This window comes from Solea solea, chromosome 21 (assembly GCF_958295425.1).
Source record: "Solea solea chromosome 21, fSolSol10.1, whole genome shotgun sequence".
NCBI lineage: Eukaryota > Metazoa > Chordata > Actinopteri > Pleuronectiformes > Soleidae > Solea > Solea solea.
Window position 1 is genome coordinate 9105715 of NC_081154.1, and position 18417 is coordinate 9124131.

Consider the following 18417-nt stretch of genomic DNA (forward strand, 5'->3'; position numbering starts at 1 on the left):
TTATTTTTTGAGTTTGTACTCTGAGTCACTGCTGTAGTTCTGCAAATAGCAACTCAGCTCAAGAAAATATCTCAGATCAAATCAGAACATAAGCGTTTCTCCCTAACTACTTCCCAAACCAGAGCGCGCAAATGCGCGCTGCCGACGTGCACTCGGTCCTGTCTTTTGAGGTTTTAAAGAGCTGTTATAATTATGATGGCTCAAACACACTGTTGCGGAGGATCGTGTGAACAAGCAGGAAAGTAAAGCTTTTATCAAAATAGTGCCACATGGCGTTATATTGCCATTTAAAGGAGAATCACAGCAGTCTCTCTTGTCTCACCTCAGTCCTTTTCTCAGGCCCCTGCTCAAAAAAGCATGCCCAAAGGTGTAGTAGTATAGAGTAGATATTACTTGGCGAGAGCACATGAACATGGCAAAAATACAGATTTTATTTCAGTGTAGTATTAGTTCACATGTACCCCCCCCCCCATGCAATCATGCAGATGAAGCCAGAAACATCTTGCACATGAACATTACTGGGCCATATTTTATGCTAATTAGGTAACACACAACCCTACCCCCCGCCTGATGTACCCATGACCCCTGACGTGGTTGAATGAAAGTGAAACAGAGCAAAGTTGTACGGCTGTTCACATGGTATTAAAATACATGGTGGATGTGTCTTCTGTGACCACATATGATCAGATCCGGTATCCCCACCTTGTAGTGAAACGTGCGAGACAAATGGACAAATCATTCAAATCAAATGCGGTCGTTTGCAATCAGAGGTGAGGACACTTTCAAGACGGATCGGGAGCATTCAGAACTGGACGCACAATCTGCATGTAATCGGATCACTCAGGATGAATGTTATTGCGAGGTCTTAATGGGGGTCTACAAGGAGTCATCCCATCTAAAAACAACTTTCTTTAGCAGCAAGTCACTCAAGATACCATCGTGGGTGATGGACCTGCAGCTTAACAACCAATATGAAGCCACTCATGTGAAATGTTGGAGCCAAAGGAATCAGTGGACAGCCTCTACTGTACAGTATCCCTCCCAGGAACACCATTCAACAACAAGCCAAATGGATGTGTGCAAAGACAGCGGTAGAGCTATTAAGCCATATTGCCACCATGGTCCAGTTCAGTCTGGTATAGTATGGTACAATTTGGAATGGTAAAGCCCCAGGTTAGACTGAGAACAGTATCTTTGCTTGGTAGATGGGGTGTGCACTTAGCCCGATGGCCCCATCGGTGAGATACAGTACTTACTGTGACAATAGAGGACAGTTTGTGGGAGAGAGAATATGAGAATAGACTGCAGGCATTGAAGAAACACTGGTTGCAAGGTAGTGATACCTTTCAATCAGCTGACTCTTGTGGGTCTAGCTCCATCCATACTGTACCGTACCATGACTCTGGTACCCCAAGGGAAGGCTACTTAAAAATGGAACCGTTGGGGCCAGTTATTTTAGTACGATTTCTAATGGACACTCAAAAAAAAAAAAATCAGTATCATACTGAACCAAACCTTTCCATTTGGCGGAAACACCGCTTTATATATTATTATAATACAGTCAGAAACACTCCACACACATTTCAAAGTAACACAACCACAGGATTAGCTGGCAATAGAAAACATATGTTCAATCGGCAAAATAGCTTTGGTAAAACGTGATTTGTTTGAATTCAGTGTTGCTATTGCTTGTTTCTGACTGTTGGTTTAGTGAGGATATAGTCATATACAAGAGTTGTAAGTCATAGCACTGAAGTTGTGTGTCAGCTTTCATGTGAGGTGCAGTTTGTGTTGTTCGCATGAAGCAGCACATTTGTCAGCTCCAGCTTGTGTGTATAGTATAGTGTGCAGTTTTATTTTGATTAAAATAGTTGTTTTTTTCGGAAAACATTGCTGTAGCCACATGTACAGTAGCATACACAGGTGAGTCATGAGTGAGTTGTGTGCAAATGGCTTCTGCACTTAGTACCAGGGACACTAGGGCTCAAGAGTTCCCCATTCAAACACACAACGCGCTGATTTAGATCCTACACCAGTTGACAAGTGCTGTGGCTCTGCTCGTTATTCCCTGCGGCCAATATATTTTGCTCAGGTTACAGATTTTCCTCTGTGAGAGCAAAGCATGTCAGAACACAAGAATGAAGAAGTGATCTGTTGGGTCTCACTGCAGCTCCTACTCTCAGGAAAGGGTCTCACAAAATAAACCAAGACAAGCACTACAATAACTTCACAACACACTCCCCCTGTCCCAGAGGCTACATCCAAACTACAGTGTAGCTGTTAATCTTGATGGCACACGGCTAAATGGCTCCACTGTGGCTACACTGCTGACTCAAATATTTGTTTTATCCTTTTTTTGGGGGGTGACATGCGTCTGATATTTTATTTGTGGTCTCAACTATTTGCATCAATGTTTTGATGTTTAACTCCTAGTTTGTGTAAGTTTGCATGTTAAAATGTGGCTGTCTAAATGCCTAAACATCAGATTTTAGACACCTTTGGTAAAATATTAAATTAGAATGAAAGACACACTTCTATTATAATTTGAAATCCAAAGGTAACACATGGATGTGAGCTTCTCCTTCCTTAAAAAAAGAAATACATGGTTAACCGCATTAAAATGGTTTTAAGTTAAAGATGTTATTTAGAAACCACTCTTGTGCCACAGAATGCTTAAAAACAGATGTGAGTTACCATGTCAATGTAGCCTGAGTCCTGTGGGTAACATGTCAGGTTTATGCTGAGTGTGTAAATGTAGCCAGTGGCAATTGCATGCATCAAGAGTGCACTCGTATGTCATTTTGTTTAGCTGGGGTTTTCTGGTCTGACCCAGGAATGTGTAGGAGGGCTTGTGCGGTGACATCAGCATCGTGCGTGCCAATCACTGGAGCTGAAATAATGACCAAGACCGAGCAGATGGGTCATGACCTTTAGCTCTGTCAGTGACAGAATGATGCAATTAGTTTTACCCAGTGGCAACAACTCACAGGACGAGAAGGGACCATAGTGCAAAACTGTGAACAGCAGAAAGCACTTTGTGCATTGAAAACAGTGAACTCACTCACAGATCAGATCGCCGAAGGATATTTATTTTCTTGATGTTTCGTTTGTTTATAGCAAAAGTAGAATGCACTTCTCAAACACACTTCATAGAAGTGACTTTATAGACCGTATGTGAGACAACTGGACTGAAACAAGAGCATGATGACGTTTTCAAACATTACCACACTCCACATAATGTCAAAGTTGGTGCCAATGCAAGCTCACATTTAACACAAAACACTCACTCACTCATCTTCTACAGCTTTATTCTCCACATGAGGGTAACGGGGGGGGGGGGGCAAACAACCAGTCATTCTCACACTCACACCTACAGTCAAGTTTGAGAGTCCAATTTGCCGAATCCGCATGTTTTTTGTGCTGTGAGAGGAAACCAAAGAACCCGTAGAAAACCCACGCACACACGGGGAGAACACGCAAACTCCAATACAAAACAGTGGTGATGAAAATATATTGAATAAGAGTAAAATCTCATGACAATCCCTCCAATACTTGTGATGATGTTTCACTCACAAGCGTTTAAGAACAACTTTACCTATACACAACAGTCCAATGCAATAACACTTTAAAGCTGTAGTGTGTAACTTACACCGCTACAGTCTTATTTGGGAAACAGTGAAGCATAACAAAAAAACAATTTCTTAATTTGAGTACAAATGCTACTTACAGTACACTTTACAGGCAACAAATAAATAATATATTTTTAACTGCAAATGCAGCTGAAACACTCGCAACGTCAAGCACTGCTTTGGCTGATACTAGCATCCTGTAACGATGATGAAAAGCCTTGGTGTGTATCAAGGGAACACAGATGCAGTGCTGTGCATATGCACTATGACTCTGCAGTGGTGGTCTCAGTGTGTATGTGTGTCAGTGCTGTGGTGGTCTTAACCCTGAGCTGGCTGCGTCCCAGCAGCTCTGAGGCAAAGGGGAGTCCCACTGCCAGTGCTGGTCAAACTGTGGGAAACAGGCTCTGTGTTATTGTATGCGCAATGAATTACTGGTGACGCATTTGTTTATGCACTCGCTCAAATAATGGGAACATTAAATATTTGGGCCAAATAATAATAATAATCCGTTTCCTTGCCACCACAAAAATATGACTAATCACACAGAAATGAAAATAAGCAAACAAGCTGTCAAATGATTTTGAAGATATGGTGAAGATTTGTACGAACACACCCTTCGTGGTGAAAATGACATCAGATTCATAGGCACCATTAAGGGGCTCCGCCTTTCACAGCACGGCCGCCGCACATTTCTTTGGGAAATGATAAGAATGACCAGAAATGCAGTGGCGCCGTGTTTACGCTGAAAATGATGGTTTTTGCGAATGAGGACCACCCATTATTGCTGTGTCTTCAGTAGAAGTGTGGAAATTCTGATCAACATAATGAATCTGGCAGTGAATGCATGTGGAATTTGAGGATGAGTCAAACTGCGCTGCATGTGTGTACCCTCAAAGTCAGCATCTTCTGTGGAAACTCCAAAGTCCCATACAAATCCTTCCATCTAATAGCGAGAACTTTCCTCCCACTTTGGATCCGACCACAAAACTCCTACTCCCCTATGACAGATATTCTTCTGTCAAACACGATTACACTCTCCAACTGTCTTTCTCACACGCTCCTCGCCTCACTAATGCAAGCCTCTGTATGGTTGACAAGACAGTATGGTGGCAAGCGTATAACACAGAGGTAGGTCGAGTCTATTCAGTGACTTTCCTGTTTACATGTGGCGTGATTTGTCTCGGGCTGTGTTCGTCGGTGTTTATAAATGGCTGACTGGCAGAGAGGAGAGGAAAGAAAGTGAGGGAAGGATGTGAGGAGAGGAGAGGTGAGGGAAAATTTGAATTCCTGAGGTTTGCCTGTAAGGGTAAAGGTTGTCTGTGTGCTTTGACAGCAGGGTATAGCGATGTGAAGAATAACAGGTTGGCAGACAAGGTGTAAGGGTCAACATCAGGGAAACAGACTGGGTGTCTAGGTAGGCCACCTATGCAGTGAAAAGCCATGTTTCCAATGGGTCCATAAGCAGGACTCCACACAACATGATTATTTGCTTATCTTCTCTGTTCTAATGCATCATTTCTAATAGACTTTGAAAGACTAAATGTTCTGTCGGAGAAATGATAGACGAAAATACATAAACTATTCCATATAATACAGTATCTAAATAGGTGTGTATCATCTGTGCCATTGTCTCCACAGCTGGGACAAATCACAAATGTGCTGTAATGTTAGTTCTATAGGCCATAGATTGCTATAGTAAAAGCACACCCACCTCCTCATTTCACTTTTTAGTGAGATGATATGAACTATTGGACACACATGATGGTGGGAGGTGATGAAAAGCAGCTGTACAGTTGCTCACATTTAAACTTAAGCATGTTGATTGTAAAACATAGAATCAATCGGCCAACAAAATGCTCTCATATATTCAAGCAGTTATGCCTCCACCGTCGAGCCGTTTCCCACAAACTTTCCTTGAGAAAATCCCAACTCCTTAACGGTTGCACATTGTTTGTTTTCTGCGCAGCTGTTATTTATCAGTGGATATGAGTAAAAGAAAGTCCTCTTGCGCGCAGTCTTTCTCATACATCACTCCAGATCAGGCTCCATCGCTTCGCAGACCAGACCGTGATGAAATACTGTAAGTGGACTACAACATCCGCGGGGACAAGATCGTACTCAAATCTCAGACAGCCTGGAGAAATAAGCAACCTGTTGCAATAATGAAAAAAAACACTCAGTTCATCAAGCTCAGGCCTGAATCACAGTTTCTGTTCTTTTTCCCTAGAGCAGAAAAGGCAACTTAAATGGAAGAGGACTCAGGTTAAGAAATGAACTCAGTAATGCCAGCCTGCCTTCCAGTGCTCTTATCATCACCCACACAAATGTACCCTACCAATCAAACTGTATCCTGTGAGGGAAGTTAGAAACGCCAAAGGCCATTAATTCTGCCATGACCCTCTTTGTCTGACTCTCAGAACACTAATCGAGGAGTGAGACAGGGCCAACCCTCATTTTCTATCCTTTTTCAGGTGTTTTTGTGAGGAAGCACATGAATAAGGGGTGTCAATTTGTAAGGAAAGTAAAATCATTCAAAGTCAAGTGTGGCCACATCTCACTGCCCTGGGGAGTGACAACGATGTAAAAAACCCTGTTATTTTAAGATTCTGCTTTATGCCACCAGTACAATGAGGTATTCACCGTTCTAAAAGCAGGTTGTTGGCACTGGTTAAGCCTTGTTTCCTCTTTAATAGTAATGATATCCTGTTCTGCACACTCTTTCAATGCGACTCAGGTGAAGCAAGGGTGGGACCTTCCGTTTCATGACACATTTTGTCAAAGTGATGGCTTTTTCTTTGTGCTCGTGCATATAAAGGAGCTAAAGTATACCCTTTCATGCACTTCCTACAGACACACAGCCCTGAAAAGAAACTCTATATGTTTTACTTGCAGCAGTGTGTCTAAACAGTTTTCCTAGCTTGAAGCTATTGTACTTTAGCAGCACATGTGCCCTGCTATTATCATATTACTTTGGTTTGTCATATGCTCTAAAAATACCGATAAAAACTTACAAGCTGAGGTAGGAGTCAATTAGGGAGTTTTGTGATCTTAAAGCAGCTCCTCTCTCATGCCCGTACGCCCGCTGTTGGGCCCATAACGCTCGTGTTTGAACCACTCCAAAGTGGGCTTTATCTGTGTCAAAAGCAATGTTGCCCTGTTGCAGCTACAAAGCCAGTGAGGGACTCTGCAAAACATATGTGGTGAATTGACTGACTCTCCCAGCTTCAAACACTGTGTCTGTGATAAGTGATATTTAGAGTGTTTTGTTTTTTCTTCTACCGATATTTGATCCAGTGTCGATATCCACTATCGAACCAAATACCAATAATGAATCACCTCATGTCTTATAGTTGTAATGTTATTTGAAAGTTAAAGTTAAGTTATTAAACTGCCAATCCTTTTGAAAATAAACCGTCATCTCTAACATTTCACCACGTTACTGACTAATCTTACTGTCAAATACCAAGCCATCGATAAAGGTTGAAAAGTAAAATGCAAAATGTAAAATGCACCACTCGCCAGAAATTTCTAATTAAAAAGGCAAATAAACAATGGAAATTTGCGTATAACATTTTCCATTTTGAACCAGAATATACAGCCAGAATATATTGAGCCTCAATCATCGCCAGATCATAAAGGAAGAAAAACAAATGGCAAACACATCAAAGCCGAAAAGATATAGACAATGAATACGGTTGATGATGATGATGACTCGAAAAACAAACAAAAATCTGAAATCTGACATCCTTTTGCCTCGTTTCCCCCTCTTGTTTCTGTGGTTGTGTTTAAAACAAACATCATGACTGAACACTTGGGGGTTGGTGACTAAGGCTAGATGTAATGTTTGGCACATAGACATGAGCTCTTTTTTACCCGTTCTCCAAATTCCCTCACTTTGGGGTGTACTGGAGGATCAACAGGCTAAGGTGCAAACTGTTTTCTTGTGATGTAAAAGATTAGTCTTTGGCTCGCAGCCTCCACCCCCCCCCCCCCCCCCATTTTCCCTTTCTTTATCTTCTTGCTTGATGCTTTCCCATGTACAACGAGTCATAAAAACAAATATCAAATATTCCTCTCTTCTCCCACCCATCCCTTTTATTGCTGAGCTTGTTGTCTGAAAGCCGGACAGATGATTGGCACATGCTCGCCATATTTCATCAGTAAATGGACTGTATGTGTGAGAGCATGCGACCTCTGTCACAGCGCCTGGCATAGTGGCGTAGGCGCTCCAATACACCCAGGAGGTATATCAATGAAGTCATCTCTTACAGTACAATTTAATTCAAATTGAAAGAAATAACAGGTCAGATGCAGAGGCGAAAAAGTTGGATCAGCTGGATTTACTTTAATTTACTCCGCACGGTCTGTTGCGATGACCTCATTTCCTCCAGGGCATCCCATTGGACTTACCCTCTTGGATGCTGATCAACCACACAAGGCTAAATGATAGGGTGTGATCTCAGTGGGCAGATCCATGAATGTTTTGCACATCATTGTCCTGTAGACAGGACCATTATCCATGTTACCCGCACCCTCTTCTTTACAGTCCAGTCAAAGTCAGTCGTGACAACACTGGACGAGACCAGACCCTTTACTATTCCTGGATGAGTTGTAAATGGTCTGTATTTATGTAATGCTTTTCTGGTCTTCACTAGACCACTCAAAGCTGCTTTAAACTACAGTGTTTGCCATTCACATCCATTCACTCACACATTGGCCCCCTTTATCACAGCAATCACATTTGAATGCCAGGTTCATAAAATGCATGTACATCTTTCATCGGCATGTATTCTAGCGTAGCCGGGAAACAAATCTACAACCTTCAAGTTGAAAGACGACCGTCGCCCCTCGTTGTGTTGGCAGCAGAGTGAGCCAAAAACACATCATACACATACTATCTTACCATGTAGCTGCAAAACGTCTGTAACTTTGTTTTGTAATATATTTGGTGGTCAAATCGAGCACAGTGGCTTTATTAGAGCTTTCTTTATAAGTGTCCTTCAGTGTCTGCTAATGAGAGCCACAACAGCTAATTTGTTGAGGGCCAAAAACGTAAAGCAAAGCTATGTAATGTATGGTTTTGTGATGGTTTACTGTCATGTAAGAGGGAGAATGGTGCTTCTGTCATTCCCCCTATCTACCTTAAGTCTCATGTTTTGTGAGCATGTAGGAAAACTGTGAGGAGCGTGTCATGTTAATTTGTGTCAAACTGCCAGAATCAGGCCCAGCAACATTAAAGGTAATGCTGGACTCGGTGGTCAGTTCAAATGTCATCAAAATCTGCTTTAATGGTCCAATATATACGTACTGTTGCTTTAAATGACGAACTGAACTGGAAATAGGCCTGTCGAGGTGAGAGAGAGCAACATCACTGAGATTAAAGGGTAATATCACACCGTGCCTAATCACGCAAAACACTGTTTAAGTTTTATTTAGAAATGTAGTGCAAGCTGAGAACCAATCCAAAAAAAAATTAAAACTGAAAAGAAAGAAATTGTTTTCACCCTCGTCTCTGCTTCCTTTCCTCTCTCTCACTCTTTCACATATATCTTCATCTCAACTGATTTTCATCACCTGTGTTACCTGACACATATTGGCCCTCAGCTACAAAAGGACTGTTTTCAGGCACAGGACAATAGCTTGCTCTATGAAGAGCTGCTAAATCCATAGGGTGGTGCGTCTGTGAGTTTATAGTCGGCTATTGTTGGCTGACACAATACAGAAGCGCATCCCTTCCTTGACTGTATTGAAACAATTGTGCTCTAAACAGCCATTCTGGGGTTGTTCCATGTGCCGGGGTGATTTCCGTTTGCAAGGTATCATTTTTCAGCTTATTGATGTCTTGTTTTGTTATTGGAGGCTTTCACGGAGAAGGTCACTTGTTCTTTCAGAACAGGCTGTCCCGTGTGTGTGTGTGTGTGTATTTATCTTCTTGGGAGGAAATTCTACAGAAACATGGCAGCTTTTCACTCTTATCTTTTTGCTCATTTCTCTTACAGCCCCTTTGTTTTTTCTGTCTCCCTGTAGAAACACAACAAAAACTATAAGGTCTTATCTCAGTTCTAATCTAGTCCCTAGTCATCTAGTCTAGTCAAGGATAAACATGTTTAAGACTAGTTGAAATGCAGTGTGTAAAGTTTATAAAACAATTTGGTGTCTGCGTTGAAAATTAAGCATTTCCCCCAAGTGCTTACTCCACTAATATAAACTACTTGTGCACCTCATTACATTGAAATCGATCAAGCTGCTGTGGAGAGTGTGTGTGAACAGGGTTTTGAGAGGATTCATCAAGTGTCATCGTGTCATTATTAGTTTGACGTTGCACTTGTTCACCAGCGAGGGGGTGATTGATGGCTGGATTATTAGGTCAAATATCTGCATCGTCAATATGTTTGAACACTGAGACCCTTTGACCTCTGATCATCTGTTCCCACCAACCTACTGCTATGGGTGTCACTCATGCTAAAGTTGTACTTAATTGCCCTCAAACACTCCAAGTCAGGGTTGACAATAAATCTGGTCCAATCAGTAGGCTTCTATTAACAATGGGTCAGAGTCACATGTCCCACAAACTCAACTTTCCACTCAACTTCATGACATTCAGCTCAGTCTTTTGGGTTTACAATCAACTCTGATTTGATCTACAGAAAAAAAATAAAATGTTAAAAAGATTACCTGATAGAGCCCATTCCCCTGAGTCCGTGTCTGTGTATGTAACCTTTTCAATCCCATTTTATAAGCTTGTCTGTCTGATCAAATAAAGACTGAAATTGCCCTAAATGTGTCTTCAAAAAAGTCTTCAAAAGTTAAAGTTGGCAACTTGCATGGAACATGGTGCATCGGCGCATTTGGCAGCTGGTGACCCAATCAAAACAAAGCAAGCGGATAGAAAGAGAGTGAATACTGGCCTCTGCCTGGATAAATAAGCAACAGTTTGCTAATATGTTTACCATATACCAACGTTGTCCAATGGAACTTGACTAGGCACCTCTTAATGAGAAAAGGCCATCCACAAATAGTATGAAAATCATAACTGTAAAATGGATGTTTTCTGAAGGCAAGGGAGACAGATGCTAACTTTAGCATACATTGTCTGACTCCGATACACCAGTGGTGGAAATACAGTAGGCACATAACATGATTCTCACTGGACTCAATATAATGTTGTGTTTTGAAATGGTCAATTTGTTTTTATTTTCTCCACTTCAACATCATTATACTGCAAATAGCGAGTGGAGGAGTCCATGGTTCATGGTTCAGAGACATGGGACATTCACTGAAAGCCCAGTGGGTCTTCTTGCACAATGAACAGTTCCTTTCCATATGTGTCTGCGGTTATATTTGCTCTTGTAAAATAAGCTATTCATGTACATATAACTCTTGGATTACAGACAGCACTAAACCAAAGCCTCTCTCTTCAATTAGATCAAAGTTAGCATTCGAAGCAGAAGAAAATGACTTCTAATCTGCAACAGGGCCAAATAGTTTTTGGTGTTTACTTGGGCAGTGGAATAAACATACACAAGCTGCACCATATTGGAAAAAAAAAAAAAACATTCGAAAATATTTGGAGATTCATGGGGAATCACTCATATGAGAGATTTGTGTCTCGTCCACTGATTTGTAGTCAACCTTTCATGTCTGGTTTTTTAAATATTTAAAGCCATTTAGGTTTACAAATATTCCTTTTAAAATATGGTTTGGGCAGGCCTGTAGCATGCCATCCACTGGAAAAGGTCTGGACAGGGTAAGGAGATTACTGGACTTGGCACACACACACACGCCCAGTCGCTCACACACACACTCTGAGAACTGGCTGGCCCTGGTAACCTCTGGCAGCATGGCATTATGACTTGTGCCTTGTAGCACTGACCTCCAACCAGTTAGAGACGTCCCAGGGAGCCATGGGGACCAGAAATTAAAAATGGGGGGCTTCCTATGAGCTCTCTCGTGGTCCCTAATTAAACAGAATCACATTCCTGTAGCTGGGATAGTGCTTTGGGGCCACTGGGGAGAACAAGCTTCAACCATATATGTCCCTATTCCCACACAACGTGTCGGTAAGATGTTGGAAGGCATTAGCCTGGGCAAACAAAGTGTGGGCGGGAGCATTATCTGATGGGGTTTTTGTGTTGCTGAATAATTAATAGTCTGAATTCCCTAATTTGACAATTTGTCCAAGAGCAGAGCAAGGCTGACTGCAGCTTTGTTTTTGTATGGATAAGAAACACAATGCTTGACATCTTCTTAGAGTCGCAACAATAATTAAGATTCATGGACATTCATATTTGGATGACCTTTTAAATGAGACAACCTTGAACTCTGTCCCTAAAAATATAAACTTCAAAAGACCAAGATGCATGTGCCAATGTTGAGAAAGGCTCTTTTTTTGTAATTCCACGTTTGCATCATTTGAGAGAGACTTTGTGTCTGAGCGGTGTGTGTATTTAAATGTGACATCACGTCAACCAAAACCAGCTATGATTTGTGATAATTTACATGCAAATTAGCTTTTTCTTGGCATCTGCCACCGCACAGGCTTCATGGGAAATCGCTTGAGAGGTCTAGTCCAAAGGTGAAACTGCAGGTGTGGAGTACGAGGATAAAGATTTAGTAGTACTTATGTCCAGCATTTGAAATGAGGCGAAACATCACCAGGGATCTGCTGAAAGACTGAAAAAGGTGAGGTGAAAACTATTGTACCATTTACTCAATTAGCTGGCTGGATTTGCACCAATGTAAATGCTGGCTCGATGAAAAAGTGATCACAGATTCCTGACAAAAGAACTTCCAGTGAGTGACCTGCATGTGGGTTTGTTTTGGCTGCCGTCCATGGCTAGGTGCCACTCAAAAGCATGGGGCTCTGTAAATCATCTTTTCTCATTCCACTTACAGAACACTAGCACCTTCTACAGCCAAGTGCACACACATTGTAAGCCTGCACACTTATATATCGCCCTGTTTTACTGCAAATGAGAAAAGGCCATTCAGAGAGAACGATGGGGTCAGTAGTTGAAGGGTCTACAGCTTCACAAACAGCTTTCATTTATTTTCCTCATATTATTTTAGGCTGGACCAAATTTGTGGATGACAGCTGACTGACAGAGTGCCACTGCTACCCCAACAGAGAGAAGAGCTTAAGAAATAAGGGAACTTCAATTCACGAAGTGCAGCTGCTTGGAAGAAAGAGCTGTACTCAGTGGTGATTCAACACCACCGCTGCCATTCCTCGCTGTCACACTGTCTTCCTCCAAATGGCACAGAATAACGACTGACTCTGTCCCTCGGGTCACTTTTCCTGATATGAATCCAAAACATCCCAGACACTCTATGGGTATGCACTTCCAAAACCACTCAGAAGTGACAGGATGGCCCACGTGTACACACACATACAAGCACATGTTCACACATTTGTGAACCGTAAACACAATCACACTGATTAACGAGCAGAGGATATCGTCCAGACAAGGATGCCTAACCCAGGGCAGAGACGGCTGACTGTTTATTCATCATTTAGACGAGTCACTGAGAACAAACAGAGGCTCAAAGACAGGAAAATATGATTCAGGTGTGTGGGAAGTAGAGGAATACAGTGCAGCGCAACCGGCTGTGGAAACATTCAAGATGCTATGAGTGGGTGAGAAAGATACAAATCAGACGTCATGTCCAGGGTGTTGTCCTTGGGAATAGAAGATGATCAAACGGCATTTGAACAACACAGGGCGGGTGTGGCTCACGAGGTGGAGGGGCTTGTGGTCAGCAGATCCTTGCACACACAAGGAGGTATTGTCGGGGTATTTATTCGACATGAAAATGTGTGTGAAGTGACATAAGTTCACGCGCATGACTTCAGCTGCATCTGTAAAAGCAAGACGTACAGCCATTAATGCAAAGCATGAACACCTTCCAATGACGTGCCAGACCCCCACAGTGGGAAGCCGTGTGCCATTTCCCTAGGAGGCCTTCCACACCAAACCTCCCACCCCACCCCATCTACCATCTACCAGTGCTTCGTCTAATGTTGGCGGGCCTCTTTAAGCCTGGTAATCATTTTAAGATGTCAAAAAGAGCACAGCGTTTCTGTGCAAGAGTATCTATCACAATTGATGTCTGTGGCATTCTAATGGATGTTAAGCTGCAGTGATAAAGGGGATAGTTCAAAGCCAAAACAATCCCTTGTACCTTGAAATCTTTAAAAGCCCTCCTCAAAGCATCTCAACTGGGCACCACCCTTACATAAATTTGGCTCCACTGCCGGCGACTGCCAAGAATGTAATTGATGGGGAATGACCAGTAATACTTTGAATGCAAACACTCAAGGAAGATTGTGATGGTTCAACAGCATTTCTCGGAAGGGCCCTTGGTCTCTGGGCAGTTTACTGGCTCTCTGCGACCAGTGGGAGAGGTGAAGTGCAAGGCTGACATGTAATGGACACTGACAATAGGCCCTGGTTTTCATTTGGACCTACATTTACTGCATTTTCCGCCATAAAGTCTCAGAACAACAGAGAATCAACCTAAAGCCCTTTTATTGAAGCAGGGGATTTAGCATCATACTCGTTCAAACACTGGATTAGCTGATACATAGATGAGTGTGTGCTGGCGCACATGGGGGACGGACAGAAAGGCCTCGAAAAATGCAGCTTGAATTGATTAACCTAGAGCACCTTGAAAACAGAACTAAAAGCTCAATCTGTCAGAAAAGCAATAATTCCCCACACGCAGAAATCCTTTTGGTACATACAAAGCCAGCGACCAGTGCAACAGCCTCTCCAAATATTTAGGTTAAACGTCTATATAATCTACTGTAACTAAGTGTACATGAGTAATCTGAGTGCATCTGCGCTTCACGCCCGGAGGTTGTTATGGATCAATCTCCTCCACTTGATCTCACGTCTTATCCTCCATTCATCAAGGAACTGTCAGAATAATAGATTTGATCAGGTTATATTCTGTTACAGAGAAGCATCATTATTCCAGTTTCATGATTTATTTGAGGACTGGAATATATTCTTACCCTTTTGACATAATGTTAGGGCAAATTGTCTTATTCTTATTTTCTTATATTGCAAATAATTGTTGTGTGTTTTATATGAAAAGAAAAAAAACAGAACAAGCAAACTGGCAATCTGCTTATTCGTTTTCTTTATTATTTGTTTTATTCATTAGTCATAGGTAAACCATAAAATATTCTAGAACACAAGACATGGAATGGTTAATTTTGACCACTCTAAACAACATTCTTAATCCCACAAACATCAGATTTACATCAGATTAAAGATAATAATTCCTTACCATTGACATGCATCAATTTTTTTACTTGAGAAAATGACTTTTTAATCACCTACAATTAATATATTATAATCATTACAGCAATTGTTATAGCTCTATAAATGATACTTGGACATGTTTTCTTAGTTAAAAAGGATATTTAGATAATGCCACAATAGTGGTGGAGTGGTTTTACCTGTATGACTACGTATCACATCTGTCTGCACCTCACTGACACAGGAGCAGCACAATCAATGATCCCAAACCTATTAACAGCCAAGGCATTTCTGCTACACTCGGGCTTTATCAGATATGAAAAGCATAGTTGTAGAGAAAACTTCATTTACCTGCTCCTGAACTGTAAGAGAAGGTTCTCATCCATGCACGGATAGACTCAACATGCCCTTATTTAGAGAAGCGGGCGATGGGGACTGTGAGAGGCTGGGGGATGGAGGGATGAAGGGATGGTGGGACAGGGGTATGAGGGAGGTATAGATAGCTAGCGTTTATTGGTTTGGCCTTGACCTCGGGCTCTCCCAGGTCGTGAGACTGTCCCATGAGATGCTCGGCGTTGCGAAGCTGAAAGAGATGGAGCACGGCGATAAGCCCCTTCAGGCTCCGCCTATCTCCGTTATCTTCATCTCTAGCCGTTACGAGGGAGGGCGGAAGAGAGAGGAATACTCTCCACGTTTATTCACTGTGATTAAATCAAATTAACTATCTTAAAATCTCAGCATCAGTTTTTGCACTTGAGCTTTTTCTCCGATGAGTCTTGCAGACGTTCAGTTTCTGCTCTGTCTGCTAAGTGATCATTAAATGTGACGTCAATGTGTGTTCTTACTGTCTGAGTGTAGCTCTATGGGGCAGAATTTATATTTTATGTCATTCATACTGATGGTGTCTGTGTGGTGTAGGTTGTTTTTTTTTATTATTATTCTTGGACAACCATTTTTACTTGTAGCACTAAAATATGGATTTATCATGTTTTAGACGTTCGACTGTTGCCAGGGAAAATAAATCCTCGGTTCACAGTTTTATAACCAGGGTAATGTGTTTACAGTTTGGCCTATAATCTGCTCTTTATGCCATTTTTATGCTCAAGAAGAAGTGTTGCGCAATCGGTGAGCATAGGAACCACTTAGGCTCCTCGCATAAACTCCGAGAAACACTGAAGGGAACATTGGCATTTATGGGATGCAACGGAATAGAAATTGAAGTGAACCTGGAGATCAGTGGCGACATCCTCCCCCCCCCCCCCCCCCCACCCTACTTTCTTCTCCACTTGATACCAGCTGCATTCCTCTTATACCCATGGGATGGATTCCCCCCCCCCCCCTCACATGTGGTTGCGTATGCTTTGCACATGTATACCACAGAGCCCCGTACACAGAGAGACACCTCTACACATGCACACAAACACAGACGTACTCGCAGTCACAATTACACTCTGATCTTAGATTTGATAGATGTAAGGGGCCCTCTGTGTGTAACATGTGCGCCATATGAAGCTATGGCCCCAAAGCGAGATGACTAAATCACTCGTTGAGTATATACTGACAAGTCTATGGTCGCTGTCCATTTAGAGCAGCTATCTGACATCCACTTTTACTGCAGTGATGAGCTTTGGGCCCTCTGTGGATGGCTGTGATGTGCTTCCCCACATCTGAGTTGCATTTGTTTACATTCATTTATCAAAGCATTTGATGTAGCCCTGATTTATTTGTATGAGCATTTTTTTGGTCCGTCCCAAGGGAGTTGTTTTGAACCGAAATCTTGGAGTTCATCAACAAATATTTAAGCCAAGCAACATTTATGCGAGGCAGCCGTCCACAGAGACCGGTAGAAAAATAATACAACGTTGGCTTGTCAGTAACTTGAATCGCAAAGGTTATGAAAGCGTTTATGATTATCGAAACGGAACGAAACGTTGTATTACAGGATCAGAGATTTTCAAGTTCCCATGTTTCAAATGTTGAGTTGGAATTCTCAAAACTCGATTTTGTCGATGCTCCAAACAGCCTCACATTATCACTGAGTAATAACACCGAGTTTTTGGGGGAAAGAAAATTGAGCAAGACCAAATGTAGCATTTGGAGCACAAACACTTTCACTGATAAATTCTGGGCTCACCAACACTCATCATTCTAACTCAACCTGAATTGTGTAATATCAGTTGAAGGCCTATTTATCATGGTTTGTCCTGTTTAAAGCGAATTTTCTATTTTCATTTTATTGTTGCAAAAGAGGGAATTTTCGTATACTACATAACCTTATTCTACCTCTATTACAACATGAATTAAGATTTGTCCTAAATAAGGTGTTAATACGTGCTTAATATGGTCCATTATTCTGTCTATTTATGGTCATTTTGTTTCCATCAAATCAAAAGAAGATCTGGCTCTTCACTCGCTAAACGCTCATCTTTGTTTACAGTTCAACTTCGATGCACTTTTCAACAGTTTTCGATTGAGTAACAGGTTCATACGTTAATGACGCAGGTACCGCCCAGACAAAACGAGTCTGCTGTACAGACTTAGAGGGGGCGGATGATGCTGACGACAATAACTCCATTCTTTTCCACGTATAAAGCCTGAGTCACCGGTTGAACATCCTCGGTTACACGTGTCCGTAGGAGTGGGACGCACAGCCGCGGTTATAAGATTACAGATCTACCTGCTCGTCTTGCAGACCCCAGATGAAAGTGGTTAGGACAGCCCAATTAGGAAGTTATGCTTGATGTTTTTAATCAGGCACTCGGCAAGAACAAAGAGAAAGAGACTCACCCTGGCCCATGGACCTAGAACGCACGCATGTGGCCGTGGGTATGTGTGTGTGTGTCAGTGCACATGTGAAATCTCCCCACGCGGTCTTTCACTGAAATAAAGAACGCTTCTTCAATCCCTCTGCTTGTGCAGATACACTTCCTAAACCCCCCCCCCACCCCCGACAACAATTACAATTCTGAACATAAATATGTTCTTCATTAAACAAAGTTAGAGTCCGCTTCGAGTATGACTAAATATCACGGTCATGGTTGTTGTTTAGTTGTTCATAAAGATCTATCCGCAGGTTTACATTACTAAACTGCCCTAATGACACTGACAAATATCATGTTCAACCGCAACCATTTCGCTTAAATTACGCTGCTTTAAATCCCCCCCCCGCCCCCCGCTCCTTGAATGGATTAAGTTCAGCCATTGTGTGCCACAGTTTTTTTTTGACCTGAGTTCAAATGAAAAAGAAAGAGGGTAATTTTAAGAAAGCCCACAAAACCCGAATTGTTGTTTTAACCATTTAAGAGATTTGGACCACAATCCAGTGCGCTGTAACAGTATCCGCTTTTATGTGCCTGTAAAGCCACTTTTTCACGCCGGCAGTGGAGCCTGTTTGTGCAAACACTGTCAACAGAGAAGCTTTTGATGTATTTTTATCAACGTACACTGCGTTTGATCACGAGCGCCGCTTGCGGGGGTTGGAGAAAGAACATTTCATCTCATTAGTACTTGGTTGCATTTCA